Source organism: Ambystoma mexicanum, chromosome 2q (assembly GCF_040938575.1).
Source record: "Ambystoma mexicanum isolate Mex_15411 chromosome 2q, UKY_AmexF1_1, whole genome shotgun sequence".
NCBI lineage: Eukaryota > Metazoa > Chordata > Amphibia > Caudata > Ambystomatidae > Ambystoma > Ambystoma mexicanum.
The window spans coordinates 80,496,758-80,517,412 of record NC_090924.1 but is presented as its reverse complement, the minus strand read 5'-3'; the positions used below and the strand labels follow the sequence as shown (position 1 = coordinate 80,517,412).

General features: G+C 43.9%; 1 protein-coding gene across 5 annotated transcripts in view; it reads right to left on the bottom strand.

Moving 5' to 3' along the window:
* The window catches only part of DECR2 (2,4-dienoyl-CoA reductase 2), a 224,344-nt gene that overhangs the window by 118,609 nt on the left and 85,080 nt on the right, over positions 1–20,655 (bottom strand). For 2 of the 5 annotated variants that reach the window (XM_069646891.1, XM_069646890.1), the window contains exon 2: positions 14,389–14,560. The exons of 2 other annotated variants lie outside the window; for them this stretch is intronic. The gene's annotated coding sequence lies outside the window, so the exon portion shown is untranslated. Of the gene's footprint in view, positions 1–14,388; positions 14,561–14,742; positions 14,882–20,655 lie in introns of those variants that run through there. One more of the 5 variants, XM_069646889.1, reaches the window with a different exon arrangement.

The following is a 20,655-nucleotide window of genomic DNA, read 5'->3' as shown; positions in this document are numbered from 1 at the left end:
AACCTTCACAACTGGGACTCATTTGTAGACAGTTGGCTTGTGACACTCAATTGCTTTGTAATATGTTACATCAGGCACGCAAAATGACTTTGCCCGCTGCGATTGTAGCACTAGATGCTGAAAAAGCATTACAAGTCTCATGGTCCTTTTAGGTGCTACACTCATGAAACCAATCACGGCTCCACACTAAGGCCTTGGTCTGCATCAATTAATGCAATTCTACTTTTTTCCCACTTTTTTCTTCATCGCATTAGAAACCCTTCTTCACTCAGATATAACCCAATAAAAAGGTATGATACTAGGCTGTTCAACACGGCAGCAACAAAAAATAAATAATGGTATTACCGATACCAGTTATACCAGCATTTCCCCCCACACCCCCAATAGAGTCCTATTGGACTCCATGGAATGGGGAATTACCGCTGCTGCCGGCACTAGGAATATGATGGTAATTCCAGCATTCCAAGTGCCGTTAACAGTATTACCGTTTGCCAGTATCCAGTAGGAATTACTGGCGGAATACCGGCAAACCAATAATGAGGTCCATTGTCTTCAGATGCCTGACTGCTACTACTTTGTGAATCACGGGCCGTAGAGGTAACGGTAGTCTGGACCTGGACCCTATAATTGTCAATTGTCAGTTTGGGTTTTCCAACAATGGAATCACATAGTACAGAGAAGGTGTAGGAGATAGTGGGGGGTGACAAGGGGGGTGAGAGCAACATGCCAGTAAGGGGCGACCATTCCACCCTTGGCACAGAGGGATCCCTGCTTACTGAAGTGCTAGGAGTAGATCTTGGGCATGAATCTCAAGTCTCAGCCATTGAGGTTGAAGATTTGCTGCATGTGACTCTGCTTGGTTCTTCCCTCTTAAGGAAATGATGACACCAACCTTGATGCAGATTGCAGCAATTCTGACTGTGTTACAAGGGGCCAAAGCCCAGAAGATGGGCCATACAAACATGCCTTTGGGTGGCCACAAACTCCTTGAGGTTTAACTAGCCCTAACCAATTCAATTTCAAATAAAAATACTTAAAAAGGTCCTGCAATTTATTCCTCTTTACCTGCAAGCCCATGTGGTCTCTGCTCTGGTCCTCAGCAGGACTGATTACTGTAACTGTTTATACTTGGCTCAGGCGGACTATTTGTTACAGCATGCAGGTTTTCCAAAATTCTGCTGCCCGTGTTGCACTGGGACTCCATATCTGGAGCATATTTCGGCAGTTCTCAATTCCCTTCACTGGCTTCCAGTGGCAAAGTGTGTGCATTTTAAATTTTTATGCTTGGTGCACAGGGCCTTCTATGCTGCTGGCCCGGAGTACCTGCAGCGGAAATTTCGACCATATGTTCCTGCCAGCGCGTTACGCTCTGCGGACTGCTCTCTTGTGGCTATTCCTAGAGTCCGTCGCGCAAGAACCGGTAGCCGTTCTTTTTTGGTCAAAGCTGCCATTCTGTGGAATTCTCTCCCAGATGCCCTCTGTGTGGTGTCTGGTCATTTACAATTCAGGAAGGCTCTGAAAACTTTACTTTAATCTTCTTTCCCCTCTTGATTGCCATGATCTCAGTCTTAGCGCCAGGTTGCCTTTGGGCGTCGGTTGCACTGTACTTCGGTATGAAAAAATGATAACATAACCAAGGGATCCTCGGCTTCATCGATGACTAGACAAGTCCTCACTGAGCGATCCTCTGGAAAAGGCCTGGTACTTTTCAGTCACGCAAGGGGGAACCTCAAACAGCACCTTCAATTAACCCTTACTGAGCGAGCCACACATTTCCCTAATTCTTTTTGCCCCAAAACGGGGAACCTCATCCCTGCAATTATCCCCCAAGTAGGGAACTTTGGGGGCTAATCCCAACACCAGGAATGTGCCATGTACAAGGTTCCTTGGGATGTGCCTTGGTGACTCTAGGACAGGAACGGCCCCTCGTGTGATCAAGAATACTTGGGAAGAGCTCCCCAGGCCAATTACTGGTCACTGCCACTTCTCAGTGATCAAATCATGAAGATACTTGGTCCCGGGCAGTGAGAAACGTGCTTGCAGCGCTCGAGCTGAAAGAGCGGGACCAAAGTGTGTCACAGTAAACGCAAGCTTCCCACGGTGTTACAGCTCAAGCACAAGACAGAGTGAATGTCGGTCTGAAACCAAAATAGTTACGCCCACATAAAAAACAGGAAACACCCTTTTTGTCCCGGCATAGACAGAAGGAAAAATTACTTAACACCCAAGGAGTTGGGAAACATCAAGAAAGAGAGAATAAAGAAAACACAAAGAAAAAAGGTGAGCAAAGGCTTGCCAGTGCAAAATGCATCCGATCACTACCACACAGAGAAAAGGACTGAAGGGCAAGCCCAAGAGGCGGGGCATGGGGCGATAGGGCTCAAAGCATGCACGCACCGGGCCCAGTGTAAAATTTAAAAAAGGACAAAAATGTTTTGGTATACTACAAAAACGATCCGGTCCTACCCAGTGGTATACAAAGTCCCAGAAGTATGCAGAAAAGGGGTCGGGGCGTATGATTATTTCCAGTTCTGGGCCCCAGGGCAAAATACGTGCTTCAAAAATATCATTGAGCTGTGTGATGAATCCGACAGAGTGCAAGGGGTGTGGGTGGGCACTACTGAGTTAATGCAATTTCTTGAAATCCAAGCGTAATTCCTTGTAAAGTAGTTGATGATCGCGAAAAAGCCCAATGTACACCGCATTGGTACAAAAATAACTATAAAAAAAAAATGTCGGGTGAAAACATCCACCAGACCAGGGAATCGCCAAGTACTGTAGTCAACACTACTGAATGTCTTTCATCGTTAATCCTGTGTTAATATGTTCCTCGTTCAGCCAAAAATTACGAGATACGTCAAGTTTGTGCAAAAAAGTTCTTTAATTAGGAGTTCATATTTTTTCAAATTCTTAAGCAGAAAACGCCGATGCATTTTACCGGAGGTTCTTCGTCAGGGTGATTTTCTACAATATCAATAGTAAACCGACTGCGGATGACAATTGGCTCATTTTCACGCTCCCCTCTGCCACCTCTTCTCCCCCTCTCAACTCTAACTGTCTGTCTGCAATCCAGGAGCGGTGTGACTCCAACGACCTCTGCCTTAATGTCAGCAAGACAGAGATCCTGCTCATCGGCACTCCTGCACCTTCCTTTCCAGTCTCTCTGGCCGGCCTCCCTAAGAACCTCACGGTATCTTCGACTCCACGCTTTCCTTTTCTGAACACATCTCTGACGTCTCTAAGAAGTCAAACTACCAACTGCACCTCCTCAGGGGTATTCTTCCTTCCCTCTCCTTCCCTCAGAAGCTCCCTGTCTCGAGAGCTCTGGTTCTTTCTAGGCGGGACTACTGCAACAGCCTCTTTCTAAATCTGTCTGCCACTACTCTCTGCCCTTTGCAACTCATCCAGAACAGGACTGCAAGACTTGTCCTTGGCCTCAAGCCCAGGGATCGTATCTTTCCAGCCCTGTACTCCCTTCGTTGGGGCACAGTGGTTGGAAGGATTAAGTTCAAGACCCTCTACATTGTCCACAAGGCCTTCTGGGGCCTAGGTCCGCAATACCTTCAACTCTCCCTTCGGAAATACCTTCCTACTCAAGCTCTTCGCTCCTCCAACTCCTTCAGGGTCAGTCGCTTCTCCAAGCATCATGTTTGTTGTAGACCTCTTTCATCGGCTATGGCCTCCCTCTGGAACAACCTCCCTACATCTCTGAAACTTGAGGAGCGCCATCTATGGTTCCGGAAGCACCTCAAGACCTTCCTTGTTGCTTCTGCCTTCTCTCTTCCTCTTGAATGCTAATCTGCCTGTTTTTGCACTGGGCACCTGGCTAACCTCTGAATTCAGGCCCAGTTCCCTGCCCACCCAGCTGCATACCCGCTCTGCCGCCTGGCAACCCTTGCAATTGGGTCTATCTGCAACCCTATAGTCCCCTTACCTGCACTTATCAGACACCTGTTGTCTGTGCTTAATTCTTGCACTTGCCACCTGCTTTCCGCACTGTCGTTTTTGATCACTTGTTCAGTACTTTCCACTCCTCGCCTCCCCCTTGCACTTTCCCCCTTCCCTCTCCCCTGCACTTGTGCATTCTCAATCTCACTGGCCCTAGTAAGATAGTTGTTTTTGATCTCCCTTGTACCCCTCCCTTGCTTCGTCGCGCTCTGAAACACTTGTGTATGGACATGATATAAATAAAATAATACATAATTTAGAAAGGAAATACAAAACAGCTACATATTGCATGTACACTGTAATGTCCGTCAGCCTCCTAATACAAAAATTGCAACCAAAGTAAGGGATCGAATTACCTGAAATCTTCCGAACTCCAAAGGATGTCTACATAAATCTCTCCATTACAAAAATCAAGTGGCCGGGAGAATTGCAATTGGTTATTTATAATGTGCTTAATACCCAGAGGTTTCTAAGCACAGACCAGGGGATCGAACCTGTGTTCCTCTGCGTAGTCTAGCTTCCAAGGAAAGTGCGTTGCCCACAAGCTATTCTCCCGAGCAGACAGCCGCTAACTTATCCTAACACTTTTTGTGGTATTAGCAGGGAGGATCACCTGGGAGAAGGGCCCCAAGGGAGTAGGCAGGCTCAGTTGGGTGAGACACAGTATTGGTCTTCCTCAGAGGAAGAGAGGTCAGTGATGCCAGAATATGAAATGTCTGAGATTTCCTGTTCAAAAGGTTATTCATCATGGGTGTTGTGAAAACTGTCCTAATCAATCATTTACCAGCAGTAAAGCACCCCCTCAAAGTTGCCCAGATCTATAATAAGAACCCTTGTAATCAACAAGAGAACGTTAAATGTGGACATCAGAACATTACCATCTTAAGATCTGATCAAGTTAATCCTCCTTTGGTTCCAAACCAATCATCGACTCCTTTTAAAATTCCTATTAAAAAGGTAATTATTAATGGAAGTGAAGCATAGACATTTATAAATGTTCAGAAAGAAAAAGGTAATTTGGACATTGGGGACTCCAAGTCCCACAATGCCCAAAGTACTGGGACAAGGAAGAGGGATTTGGAGGCTCTAGACTGGAAGGTGCAGTCTAGTGATTCTAATGACCCACACCTGAAAGGAACTGGCAAGTATAAAGGGCCCCCTCATGTGCATGCCATAAGGAGAGGGAGAGGGAATCACAGAAGTAGTATCAGGAGGAAAAGCAGCGGGTGGATTATCACGACACCACACTGCAGTGGCAGCAGAAGTTGAAGGAAAGCAGAGACACCAGTGCCACCGCCATTTGTGAAGCGGATGCCGGTTTTGTGAGGGCCTCTACCCTTAATGAACCTGGGTGCAGAGACTGCACTGCGGGAAGCGTTTCAGAAAGTTTTCCTCCCGATGGCCTTGAGCAGCAGTTGTGCTGCGGGAAGCGTTAATCTGAAAAGCCTTTCCTAAAGTAACTTGTGCTCCGGTGGCAGGCGAGTGCCGGAGTACTCCTGGAGCGAGAACGCTCCTCTCCTGATTGGCGCATGCCGCGTGAATCAGAGAGAAGCGGCATACCGTTCAGCGGGTCGCGGGCTGCAGAAAGAAGCAGTTTACCGTGCAGCAGGAAGGGGAGGAAGCAGAAGCCACGCTGGCAGCGGAGCGAGCGGACGCATATGCAGCACCCAGTGGGTTCACTAGTATGGTGTGACCCCGGAACGCTCCGTAATAGCCCGATGCCCGTTATTGATGATATTGAATACTGAATAAAGAAGTTAAAGTGGCAGACTAAGAATACTTTTGCATACCGATCTGATACAAAGCAGTTAAAAGTGGCAGAATAAGAACATTGGGAATAGACAAGGTGGTTATTATTATCCAAGTAATCGCCAAAGCCAAAGAGAGCAATATTGAAAGAAGGTAATAACCACCATTGCCAACGCCCAGAGAGGGTGATCTTAAGGAAAGATAACAACCAATCTTGCAAATACAAATAGAATGCAATTAAGAAGCCATCCAATTGTAACCCCTATTGCCAAAGAGGAGGAGGCAACAGTTAATTAAGACCCAAACAAGTATTGTCTAGGCCTAAAAAGAGCAAGTGTGGTTAAAAAGCCATTATCAGCATTAGGTTGACATGTGTGAGAATACAAGAGTTGTAGAGGAGCTGCCCTCCCGATACAAGCATTCAGGAGGAGATCAGCATAATCTGCATTACATGTGGCAACCACAAGGGTGGAACAAACAGCACCAACGTGTTACATGATTTCCCAGAAGAAGTAGCCCATACATAAGTTGATACTGATATTGTTAAAAGCAAAAATACTTTGTTGTGGCATGAGAGCAGCCCTCCTGATAGCAAACATTCAGGGGGAGAGGAGCATAACCTGCATTGCAGGCATGTGGCATGCACAGCACCAATGTGTTGCATGTCCTTCCAGAAGAATTTATTGCTGTTGTTCAAAGTCAAAAGACTTTACTAGGCTGTTTAAAGTTCACTTTACCACAGAAGTACTTGTACTGTTAGGACCGGTCAGCCCTGGCAGGCGAGTATACCAGGGCAAGGAACTTAGTAGTAGTAGTCCTGGCAGGTTAGTTGGCCAGGACAAAGTTGTTGAAGTACTCTGTTGTGGTTAAAGACTGAAGTGGCAAGGCCACTACAATCTCTTGCACATTATTGTGAAATCATCCTGGCAAAACCTTGCTGTTGTTAAAGATGAACTGTGGAAGTGTTTTTGTTTCGTGAGAAGTCGTGTTGAACACTTTGCTAAAAGTGAGAGGTATAGCTGTCATTTCTTTGGAACTGCTGGAAAGTCTAAGTGAGAGACTTTTGGAGCAAGAAGAACCTTATCACCAGAACTTTGTTGTAACACAGAACTTTCCTAATCTTGAACTGTCGATACAAATCCCCGTTTTAAGTCTGGGGAAGGGAAGATTAGCCGGATTACAAAGAGAAAGTGTTGTTACGTTTATGTGGATATAATTGGGATTTATATTATATTTGAATGGCCATATATTCCCTATATATGTTTGTTGTATGTAAAGGTGTGTGAGACAGATTCAGAGTTTCCTGTAGTTTATTTTGATTGGCAGGGAAATCTTCAGTGTAGGGATAGTCAGGCGTTTATCAATCAAACCCTTATAAATTAATAAAATAGGATCTTATGCAAAACCTCTACAAAGTTGTCCTCACATTTCTGACCCCTCACAGCTGTATCCAATGGGTTCAAAGCCATTAGCCATAGAATGTTGGCAATTACAATGGCTAATAGGTGTAACCTTAAAAATAGGGTAAAAACTGTCACACATATAATTACACACAAAAAACCTGGCACATGTTTCTGAGCATGAATGTGTACTGCTCAGCAGCTCACCAGCACAAAACAGGTTCATGAACATCATTCTAAGCAATTAAGTGTTTTTCTAAATTTTGTTTCCAGCAAAAATGGTGCGCTTGGACTAATTCTTACTAAGAAAGAAGCTGCTGAGCCTCTCATGTACCAATTTATTTTGCAGGCAACATTCATTCAAATCTTATTTAAATGCTTAATATTATGCTAAAATGGCATACAATTTCCAGCAGAGGTAACCAGTCTATCACAAACAAAAAACACATTCAATGTTCAAATACACAAGTGATACAGGAGCATACGAACAAATATACAGACAAGATTGAGGCAGCAGAGTTGCTTCATCCAGCCCACAGCTCTGTATCTTTGAAAGGTCTTTAGTGTACGTCATCACATACTGGCCCATGGTAGGTCTCTGAGAAATTAATAAGTAGGTGCAGCTTTAGTTACCCACTGTTCAAGAATTATGCATTTAGCAATTAAACAAGCTAAATTAAAGAAACAACGTGTTTGGACAGAAACCTTTCTGATGTAACTGGGGAGGTATTCTGCCAGTGCAAGTTGTACAGGAGTGTCTGGGATGTCAGCTCCAATAGTGGATTGCTCTCCCTAAAGGAAGATTAGCCTGGGTGGCTCCAAATCCTATGTAAAGTATCTGCTGGAGGGGAAAACATGTGGGACACTCCATGCTGCCATCAGCTTTGAATTTTGCAAGTCAAACAGGAATATAGCATAATATTTTAAGGACTTTAAAATAAATTAATCTGGAATGGGAACAGAGGAATACATTGAGGCGTGCTGTAGTGAGGAGTCGGAGAGAGAGTTGGCATTTCAGTATGTTTTTTATTTAAAGAAAGCACCTACCTTCCCCAAATTCTAGCGGGTGGTCCCTACCTAACCAAAACATTAACTAGGATAGTCGTCATCCGGGTGGAAGTCCAAATGAACATCGGTCCTCTGTCCACAAATCTACTCTACTCTAGCACTACCACTAATCAACATAAAGAAACCTAGCAAATACCAGGGGAAGGACTCCATTCTCCTGATTCAGTAAGTATCAGCCATAGGGCAATGTCCAAGAGTCTTTTTTTCAGTACAGTTCTTCTTGAAGACAAAATGCCAGGAGAAGGACTCCCTTCCCCCAACTCCACAAGTCCAACCTTCTCTTGACTGTAGTTTACAACCTTTAACTTTCTGATTCAACAATTATTATTAATATTAATCCCTTCTCCTGGTTCTGTGACTCAAAGTGCTTTTCTATCTGTTATTCACAATAGTTCTTGTGCCCTTCTAGTTCCCTCCAGACTCCACTAGAATGTATCACACTATCTCTGATATTAAAGGGTAAGTTCGCTCAAAAATGTTATTGTCCCGATTGTTCAGGCATGCATTTTTAAGCATACTGTAATCGATCTTACATTTTTTCCTATGCATCTTACTTTAGTTTTCCTCATGTTTACACATGCGAAAACAACGTCTTGGGCGCAGCCATTTTAGGGTAAGCTTATCAGTTTATTTAATCGCCCTAAGTTCAAGTGCCCTTGCGGCAAGAATACAGATTGCCCGTCCCTCAAACTGACATTTGTAGATGCTTACGCCCCTTTTGACAACACCAATGCACCTATAGGACGTGTCTCCATGTAAATGTCAGGACACCTCTTTCCTCAAGTATAAACAAACGGTTTCTGAGCAGACAACATTGCAGTTTCTTTTTCAATAGTCTCACTGTATTTAGTTTCTTTTGCCCGTGACTCGGTTCTGCTCTGTTAAGCTATCTTCCTAGTACGACGCCCCGCAAACAGGTACTAACACCAGCAGAACTGATTTAACTCAGTACTTGCGTTTTATTTAAATATTTGTCATATAATGCATCAATGTTTTCAACAAAACGTATATAATTTCGAAATGTCATAGATTGTGCATTTATTTGCTCCATGGGTATTTCTAACATTGCAATGTATTATCTTCTCATTCTTTACCAGTAGTTGCTACATACAAACAAAACATTTTTTTTTCTGACTTTGCATTTTGTACTTATTCAATTGTCAGGAACTATGGCAACAACACAGCCCTACCAGTATGAGCCAGAATATTCCAAAGAGGAATCAAGTGAAAGAGAAAGACACGGAAACGATGGGGAAAATCGGACGATAGTTGGGAAGATGAATCACCAGAGCCTGAGCCTAGTCGCATGGAAGACGTTTCCACCTGGTGTACCTGCAATCGTTGCAAGGTCATGCAAACCGAGGTGAAGAACTGCTGCTGCCAAGAAAACTCTTGATGCTTGTCCTACATAGCCAAAGAAGACACACAACCGCTATGAGTTATCGAGCTGCATGACTTCAGGGCAGTCTGCCTCACAAGGTCCGTGTTGAGGATTATGATGGTGCTTATGCACGAACTTCGCGCAACAGTCCGCCCACGCAATCCAAGTAACGAATAAGTATACTCTAGATGTGTTGTACTTTTGACCACTGAAATGACTAACATTTCATGTTGTTCTACATTGTCGTAACTTTGATCGACCACTGACGAATGAATTTAGTCTGTAAATTGAATACACTTCTCTCACACTTATTGCAAATCAGTGTTCATCGCATACGTGTATTTCACTTTCGACTAAAAAAAAAAACAATATTTCTCTATGGCCCAAACCGTTCTGGCTTGAATGGGTGTTCACTTTTGTAATGTGTCGATACTTCCAAGCACAAGTACATGTTTCCAGAAAATTACTTTCCCAAGAGCAACTATTACATCAAATTTAGGATGCATTTTCAAGTAAGTTGGTACACTTATCTGGTTCATTCAATATTTATGTTTCTCTTTCACAGGTGGTACAGGCGGGTGGCCTACCGTTCGTTTACATGGTGGCTTCATGGGAGGCATGGAGTCCGTGTTCGATGAGTAATACCAGCCTGTGTCGTTCGAGCCATTCGAAGCCAATTCCCCAGTGACAGCAGAATTTTCACACACTTTGCTGCAACCTCAAGTATACCATTTGTAGTTTGTTTGTGCCATCAACATCACCAAACTAAATAAAATACAACAGAGCATATATGAATAGTTTATGAGGGTCATGAAAGAATGGTTGGTGCCCTTTTGCGCTCACGTCGTCCCAATACATCCCCCCTCCAGTAGTGGGTGGGTGGGAAAGGTGAAGATGCCAAACACCATGTACAACTCAAAGTGTCCCTTTGTCCCTTGTGTCACTTCAGCAGTGTTCAGGCCCTTTTGTGCTCACCTCATGCCCATCCATTTGTCATGCCGCCACTTACAGGATTCAGGAGGCGGGGCCGCCTGGTCCTGCAGGCCCCAACATGGAGGCTCGATCCTCAGAGGTGCTTCTCACGTGTCCACGGGGACCTGAACGCCGGCACTCCGGGTGCAGCCATGATTGCGGGACTGCGCATGCGCAGACTCCCGTGCCCAGAGCTTTGCGCAAGCACAGCATGCCTGGTTACGAGAGCTTGCGTTCCAAGCCTCGTTATGGGCCCAGGCCTTTAACTAGGTTGCGCCAACAGTGGTTCACCGCGTCTCAATGCGGTCAGACCCCTGATCGCGTTCCCACTCCAGTCAGTGTTTATTCCTTGTTTCTTGCTCTGCCTTAATTCCTTTTGTTCTCCTTGAGATCTCTGGGCTGGTTTTCTCCTGGGCCCCTCTCCATCTCTGCCCAAGGCCCGGGATTGGGCTGCATCTTGGTTCCTGTTCCTTCTCTGGGGTTCATTGCCCTTTCAGTTCCCTTCCCTTGGTTCCCGGTTTCCCCACTCAGTGGTTCAGTTCCTTGTTTCCCTGGGAGACCTCTCGTCTCTTGTCACTTTCCTGCTTGTGCCTTTGTTGGGATCCTGCTTGCCTGTACTTGCACTCCTTCCTTGTGGTACCAGCCGTCCTTCTCCTGGAACCTGTTCTTCCTTCATCAAGATCCTTGCAAGTCAACCCTTTGGACCATCTTTAGGCCTTCTCTGCCAGTGCTTGCACTGTCCTGACACCACACAAATCAGAGAATTGGCAACCGTGGCGTTGGGAGCCAGTCCAGCCCCAACCTGTTCCGAATCTGGCAGGAGAGAGTTGGGTTGGTACTACATCGTGTTGCTGCTACATCGCTTTGGCCTACATTAATATACTGGCTGCCTCTTCACGTCAATCACCAGGAACATCAGTTACTCAGCAGCCACACAACGCCTTGTTTAACATCCTCCCCCCTCCGGTATCAATGGCAGTTCGCACCTATGACCGTGCACTCCCAAGGGGGCTGGGTGGGTGGGAACACTCAAGTTGCCAAACACCATGTACACTTCAAAGGGATATCTTCCGCACAGGGACCATTGTTTACATGGTCTTTCCAGACCCAGTGTCTCCAGCCTCCCCTCTGCAAGTCCATCCATACCACTCTTTACCTTCCCAGCATCGATGGCACTTTGCACTTAAGACCATGCGCTTGCAAGGCAGCTGGCTGGATGTGGACGCTCAAAGTGCCACAAGCTGTTGACTAGCTAGCCTCTGTGTGGCATTGAAAGTATACATTACGCATCATACAAAATTATGCAGACTCATTGATTTTTTTTGTGTTGGCAATAAAAGTTTGTGGCTTTTATTAAACATAACAATAATAAACCAAACATGATTACGGAGTTTATTACACAAATCAACAGGTGTGCAGCGTTATCATAGTTCTGTACTTTTTGGGCACTTGGACTGGGAAACAGGAACTGAACTGGCCCTCCTTAGTTCACTGAGTGCCCCTATTGTGGGCTCTCGGGTCTGTGTAGTGGATGATGATTTTTTTATGTTTGTTGGTATGTAGGACAGTGGTCTGTATAAATAGGTCTTGTCAATGCTCTCTCGATTAATTTAAAATAGTATATTGAAAAGTTAACTTCATGAACAGGTTAGAGTGTTCAGTGTTTATGTCCATCAATTTTGTATTACTCCAGTTTCCCTAGTTACCAGAATCACCAAAATTTAAAAATGTTACACTTTAGACTACTCTCTCCATGCCCGCTTTCGAGACACTGAGTGAAATGTGACCCTTAGTAAAAAACATCCATACTACACTTTAAAAGTCGCCTAATGTTTTCGAAATGGGTTGGTTGACATGTCGTCCTTTTCGTAGAGCTCACTGATGGAAGCACAGACCCTCACCAGTGACGAAACCACCAACATGTCCAATATCCCAATGGTGCAGTGATATTTTAGAGCATTGGATGTGGCCGCATTTCTAATACTAATGTACCTTTTCCATTGTACTCTTTTCTGACAAGGTACTGAAAATGAAGGAGCAAGATTCTTCATCAATTACTTTTTCTGAGTCAACATCAATCTCACTTGCCTATTTATATTGTACTAGTCCTTTAGATGCGAATGAACAATACATGTATGTTTTATGCTTGGAATTTAAACATATTGAAAATTATGTATAGTATTGGTTGTTTACACAAAGTGGCATGTATGGGTGTCTCAGTTTGTACCATCGCCTGCATCTCATATTTTCAGTTTAATGTTGCATTTTCATCTGTATTAAAACAAGTACTATATTATAGGTGGATGATGAAACTTCGACTACAATCACTTCCTCCTTTGTAACAGGTCTTGAGTATGAGGTATGCATACTTGCAGTTTCTTTGCTAGAATGAAAGTGAATGCTACAAAAGATATACTTTGAGACCGAAATGCATGCAACCTTGCACTGTTCCAAACTTTTCAGATTTTGGTTCTAACATAACACTTCCTCCCTAATGCAGAATAGATTCTAAAGAAAACATTACAAAGCAAAATACTTTTGAAGACGACAACATTTTAATCACTGTGTTTTGCAGGGTGATCTCAGATCAAGTCCATGTGTCATTTCAGAAGGTTATCAGGTGAAATCTGAAATGTATATTATGACCAAATCACGCAGTTATGGAGGGCATGTTCATACGAATGTTCTCTGTGTGTTGCAACAACAAACCTTTTAGTATAATGTTCGCAATTATTTTTAACTGCGAGGAGTGCTCTGTGCGATGAACGATTTTACATTTCAGTTTGATTGACATTTAACTTTTTTTTATTTTTCTTCTCTCCAAGGCATGCACTCAAGATTTCCAATTAGAAGAGGCACATGGACCAGAGGTATACATAACCTAATATGAAAAACAATTGAGCATCACATTGGATTGGGAATACATTTTTTATAACGTTGTATTGTTTTGAAGTCCGTCAAGTTGGTTCTGTTTGTAGATATGTACATGTGTCCGAGTCAAAAAGAAATTTGCTTGATTTAAACCATATAAAAACGCTATTTTTTCAGCTTGATGTTGCAGTTGGCAAAGCGAAGGCCACGGTTTCGAAGCGAATTAAGAAACCAAGTGCAAAGAGCAAACCTGTTTGTTTTGGAGAATTCTTTAAGCAGATGTTCGAGTCATATTATGTTTTAGGTTGGAAAATCATATCTTCTGTATGGTTGCTATACATTGAGCATGTTTTTCTATAAATCTGTTAGGGGCCCAAAGTATAAAGACTCCGACAACAACTGAAACCAAAGATGTTCCTTGCCAAACAGATTTCACAATAGAGCAACTACTATTTGAGGCACAGCGTGGTCCAGTCAATATTCAGACTTGTGATGCATATGTCCAGTGGCCAGAAAATGAATGGAATCTCACCTGCGAACCATAAAAGGTCAACATGGACCATTGCTCATTTGTTCAAAATCGCCCAGATGAAACTGAAGACAATGAAGATGCATGGCAATTTCTTGCAGACCCTTTGACACAATCTACACCATCTAAAAATGTTCCACCCACCAAACATTTCACTGTTACCCGTTTCTCCAATTCATGTGGAAATATCACAACCTGAATTAACAGAGACCGAAGCTTTAACGCAATTGACTGAAGGATTTGCTCAAGATCTCGACTTCAGTATGCCTAGTTTGAGGGAATTGTCCACCACTGGCGAGTCGCAAAACTCAGTACTACAAGATGATTGGCTATTAAAGGAGAAAAAATACATTGCATTCAACTGCTGCCTGCTAAAGATTGCACAAATGATTAAATGTGATCATAAATTAAGAGGGAGCATATGCGGAGAGCCATTGGTGAATTTCTCTCATGTATTACAAGGCACCAACCTGAAAATCCAGCCCAGCTGTGTCCACCTTCAAAACACATTCTCATGGTCTGTTCAACCGATGCTCAGCAAAGTGCCTGCTGAAAATGTTCTTTGTTCAGCAGCTTTACTGTTCAGCAGATAGACTTTTAAGATTTCCAGTTTCTGTCAATTTGTGGGACTAGAGTTCCTTGCTAAAACCCAGAGGGAAAAAAGAAAAAAAATAGATCAGAGGGAATTCTTATTCCCCGCTATTAGTCATGCCTAGAAAATCGAACAGATGTCAATGGACAGTGCATTCTCTGGCAAAAGTATCAGGCTAGCTGACGACGGACAGTGCAACAGTCCAGGAATTTCCGCTAAGTACTGCACTTACCTGCTTTCAAGACATGGAAAGTAAAAAAATTGCGATGCAGGTGTCTGAATGTACATCGTCTGTGGACATGGAGAAACATGGCTTCATTAAATCCATCGAACATCTGGAATCCAGAGGAATGCAAATAGACCCGAAAGCCACCGACAGGCACGTTTCAATAGCCAAATGTACACATGGACCTATATCGAAGGAGCAGGAACACAAGAAGTGGTTGGTGCCATGTTCCCCTCCACACAAAGCATTTGAGAAGACTGTACTATAAAACGCTTTCAAGAGACCTGAAGGGACTCACCAAATTCTGTCGTAGTGGAGATTCGGAAGTGTTCCATAATATGTGCTTAAAGTACAGGCCCAAAAGGTTGCATTTCGGAGTAGACGGTATGTAGGCCAGAACAAGACTAGCTGTATTTGCGCACAACGAGAACGTTGTGAGGGAACAAGCGAAAACTGCAGGAACTTTCGGGATGCTTCATTACCTCATGGCCTTTACAAAATGAAGAAAACAATGGGTGGCCAAGCCAATCTACCAGGAAATGGGAATTTGAGAAAGTTGTGACATTGACTGTTGGCCATGCATACTCACGGAATGGCTCCCGATTTTGTTCCCAGGACACACAAAATGCCACAGAACATTGCAAACAAGCCATGTCCTCCAAAATTGGAACTTGTTGAAAGGTAGACTTCGAGATTTAAATGATTTGTAGCAATCGTCAAAATCTGCTCACACTCAAATTTTCGATATGTTCGCCAATGTTTGGACATTGTACAAAAACAATCCAATGGTATGACACTTGCAATTTCAATGCTAGATAATGTATTTTAAAGTATTTTTTACGCAAATATAATTGGGTTTATGATGCATTAATGTATTTCTTTTACAAATCCTTTCTAGAAGACACTTGCCTGGGGTTGCTGTTGGTACTCTTGTTCAGAAGAGAATTGCTGCAGCATTTCGGTGCTGGGCTGCCCATTTGGGTGGGAGAAAGACTGACATGCAAATGGATATTTCCCATCTATGAAAGGAACACTGAGGCTTGGTGTCTGTCAAACCCACTGCTAGACCCAAACCCCATGCACACATGCACACATGCAACACATGGCACTTGCGCTGATGGCCTCCCCTTAGCAGACACAATAAGTCGTTCAAATAAGGGATATGTTTTTATATGTACCAAGTGGAGGTGTATCCCGTCGACACTAAGTTTGCTGAAAGGGGATTGGGTTAAAAGGGATGTCATTGCAGACATACAATCTATCCCATGGCTCCATTTGCTACACGAATCAAAATCAAGACCCTTAGCAAAAACACAAACCGTTCTTGGTCCTCAGACCACGCCATCTCCTACTTTCCTTCCCTAAATAGTACCCTAATACAGCCGTAGCCTCCTCTAATTCCAACTCCATGACAGTCAAATACTTCTCCAATCTGAGAGTGGGTGGCATGTCACTCTCCCCCGCAGGTGCCGACCTTCCCTAAAGGATCCATGCCCCTGTCAGACTTCTGTAGCACCCTCTACAGTTCCGAAAACTGGTAACAAATGTACCCTTCAACACTGCTTTACCTTCACTGGAAAGGATCCAACTGCTGAAGTTACAGCTGGTCTGATCCTCGGAATTCCCATGGGTCCCGTGGCACATCCTCCGAGTCAATACTAAAACCTACTAGCAACCTCAACTAAACTGGCAATGTTTGGTGTGGACTGTGCCAAGGGTCGGTTAGTACTTGCATCACTTGCCGGTTTCGCCCTGGCAAAACCGATCCCTTTTACGCACAAATATCCCACTAGAGGTCCCTAGCTATTCTCACCTTTTGAAAACTGTTCTGCCGCCGAGGGCACAGCCTACCCGAATATTGGGAACCAATTCTTCATCGCATCAAGCCCCTTCCTGACTTGCTACAGCCTTCCCAAGAAGACCTGGTTTTTGCTTCACCTGCGCGATCATGCGCTTTTACGCACAACTGTACTGTTGAGCACAAGGCTCCCCACTTCTGAGGGCTGGGCTAGAAAGTTAGGGAATGCCCCCGGAAGAATTGTATAATGCTCCTAGCGTGTTAACCAACCCTTCTCTTTACAGGTTGTGGCTGTGTTTTCCTCATTTGTCGCATTAGGAAACCTATTTCATATATGCTGTATACAGTGGTAACTGTTTTCACATAACTAAAGTTTATGTGTGTCTATAGATCCAATCGACAATAAAATGTCTAGATATCTATCATATACACTTGTCTAAGAGTAATTTGTGGTTTGTTGCTGTGTGTGTTCATTGTGAGTTTCCGATCACTCTCACTCCTCCTGAAACTTAGCCTTGACCACTTGCCAAGCTACCTAGATTGGTCAGGCTTGTCCAGAAAGTTTCCCTGTTTCACTAAACCGAGGATGGGCTCCTAAACTTCTGCCATCAGGTCAGAGTTCAGAAATCCATCTCAATACCCTCCTTGAGCACTTCTACACACATAGGCTCCTCCTTCCATCCCCCTAAGCACTAGCACGGCCGATTGCCACAAAGGCTAGTCGGAGCATGAATGTAATTTACCATTTTTCACCAACCTGCACTCCCAATTCGGCTTGTGGCGCTTCAAAATAGAATTCTGTTGTAGAATGCGTGATACAAACGTTCACCTTGTGCGTTGTGTGGCAACTTGACAAGATAATGAACACACCAGAGACCTATTTAGTACAAGCACGGAATGTCACCCTGTCTCACATGTTGGTAGAGAGGGCTGATTCAGGCGCGCAAGGGAGCATGAACGGACATGCATGAATTATAGTACGAGCCGTGCAATATATGCCAGAAGAGTAAGTATCACACAAATGATTCAACAGTTTAACAGGGACATAGTAATGATGGGCAGTTGGTATATAGCACATTAGCAGTAGGGGGTATGTTTTGTGCCTTGAAACAGTGCTGAGGATGCAGAGGTGGAGTTTCGATTTAATTTTCTTACAGAGAGGATATATCCACGTTGTTAATAGCAACACAGAACTTTCTGGATTGTTCTTACGTTCCGGTCGCAAAACATTTTACATAGCCTTTGCAACTGTCCTTGGTTTTCTGAACCACTTGCCTGAAGCGTCTTGTCCTTTTTTTTTAGCATTCTTTCCCAAAAACGAAACCTACCCGTCTCGGGCTTCAATCACTGAAAACAGGCTGCTATTATTATTTGGCCTTGAGCGAAAGTCAGCAACTGTTCGAAGGACACAATGTGTCGAACATTTACTACATTGAAAGTGGACATACGAAAATGCAGTTTCCATTTCTGCAATCTGCTGTTCGGAGTGGTTACTCAGCGTGAAAACGAGAGAATGGAACATCCTGAAATTATGTAAACTCAACTAGATTATATATCGCAAATGTTTGTGCGATTAAAAACAGCATGTGTGTTGTATGCATAATGACTAAATTCAGCGATGTGTAAATGTGCAATTAGAGCAAAATAATTGACACAGTATGCTATGTTGAATGATATTTATACCACGCACTATAAAAAGCGAGTCCGTAACATGTTTTTTTTTATCTGTCTAGTAAGGATTGTTATTTGTGTATAGTTTAAAGAGGAGTGAATAGGTATGATTTTTTGGCATGTATTGCTTACTAGCCTTGCCCATCAATATATTCTGTTCAGAGTTATGGGTGGTTGCATGGACCATATTGTGAAGATTCTTCTGCGAAGACCTGCAACCGGTATGCAGGCTAGTTATCTCTACACCGATTTGTCCTGTGGGATATCCTGGTGTGCTGTCACCGTTGCATCCATATGCACCATAAAGTGGCAGTTGGGTAGAGGATGAACCTTTTCCGTGTGCACATAGTTCCCTTTTGAAACACTAATCTTACCACTCCCATTAAAATGGAATTGGGCTGTGTTTCCACTTAAAACGTTACTATCTCTGTACTAGGGCCCGCTATGTGAAGCGGGTGAATCTGGTTCTCCATCCCATTGGGAGCTATACCTACTTCAAAGCGCTAATCTTTCATGCACCTTGCAACCCCTCCCCGCCCCTCATGTTATGTCTGTGTTCATTCTGTGTGGTTTAGGTTTACGATTAGGCTTCATCCGGTTCTGAACTGTATGGTAACTTGTTATATTCGATTACAGAACAGCTACTAAAATATATTCTGTTATTTACACAGCTATATTGTACCATTCTGCCCATGCGATAGATTCCAGCTACTGTCGGATGGATTCTTCCATCAACACTGGCGCATAATCATAAATGGTGCTTCTTTGATTTCAGTTATGTGGGACAACCGACAGGGACAAAGAGCGTGCTGAAGCAAAAGCGGTGCGCTTTAAAGTGCAAAGAATCAATATCTTCTCACAAACAGAACACCATGTGCGTAATTAGAAGGTTTTGCGGGTGTAATATAAGGACACACAAGAAGTGGAGTACATGCATGAATCGAGGGCTGAAGAACATGCAAAGCATGGGATGTTCGCTAGCTATACTTGTATGCCAAAAAAAGATCGTTCATATCGTGGACTTAATCTTCTCTTGGGAGCGTTCTTTGCAAAATAAAAGCACTCGTTACATTGCAGACTATTGATATTATTTTTTTAAAGAAATGTTTTGCTCTTATTTGGGACAAGATAGAAAAGTTACGCAGTGCGAGAGGATGTGTGTGTTTATCTTCCTGCTTTTGCATAAAGTAACATTATGTCGTGGGTGACGACGGGCATGTTTGGCTACGCTGCCAACGAACGTCATGAAAATAGGTGGAGCATATCATTTGGATTAGTGATGCCAGTTTGAGGGGCAGGCGATCTGTAGGATTGCCGCAAGGGCACTTGAACTTAGGGCGATGCTTCAACTGATAAGATTAGCACGAGATGGCGGCGCCCAAACTGGTTTCACATGTGTAAAAGTGAGGAAAACTAAGGTAAGATGCATAGGAAAAAAAATGTTAAGATTGATTAAAGTAGGCTTAAAAATATGTGCCCGAACGATCGGGACAATAACATTTTTGAGAGAACTTTCCCTTTAACACACTTGTCCCCCTCTTTTAGACAAGGGATATTGCTCTCAGGACTGTTTACTTCGGTTACTGTTGAAACTACTATATATATATAATACTCTTAGTGCAAATACTGGGATGAGCGAGAACTCCTGAGGCTTGCTTCTCAGTTCTTATTCTCAATGCAATTACTGAGATGAGGGAGATCACTGCGCTACACCTACACCTACACCTACACCTACACCTACACCCACACACACACACACACACACACACACACACACACACACACACACACACACACACCCGCCCCCCCCCTCCCTCCCCCCCCCTCTCTCCCCCCCCCACTCTCCCACCAGGTCTCACGTAGCTCCTTTTACCTTTACTCTGGTAGGAATTTGTCACTGGTTTTTCCTGGGGTGTCAGGCTTCTACGTTCCTAGTGAATGCCTGTTCGGCTTCGCTCTTCTCTCTCTGCGGTCCCGCTGTATCTCTGCATTTCGGGCAGGCGTTATCAGCATAGTTGTTGGACCACTCGGTCCACCTCCTTGAGGTCATGCCACCGTCTCCCAGCTTCCAGTTCGGTTTGCTCTCGCTCGGCCAGTGCTGTCCGAGTACGTTTGAAGCCCAGGTGAACAATAAAATCTGAACCCAGCAGAAGCCTTTGAGGCACAGTAGGAGTTCTGACGAATCAACAATGTGTCCCTTCTCCTCAGAAGGGAGCCATTCACTTTGAGGCTAGAGAGGTGAGCCCACAATGCATGACCCTTGCCTAGGAGTCTGGGCAATTGATACCTCACTAGGAGGGACTCCCCTCTTGGAGACAAAGACTCCAAGCCCACAATTGAAATCCCAAACCACCTGGTCTGCCTATATGAAGATGCAAAAGACATCTCCCACAACAAATGGATTTCACAAGAGTCCTTCGTTACCTCTTTTGGCTGCATGCAATGCAGAA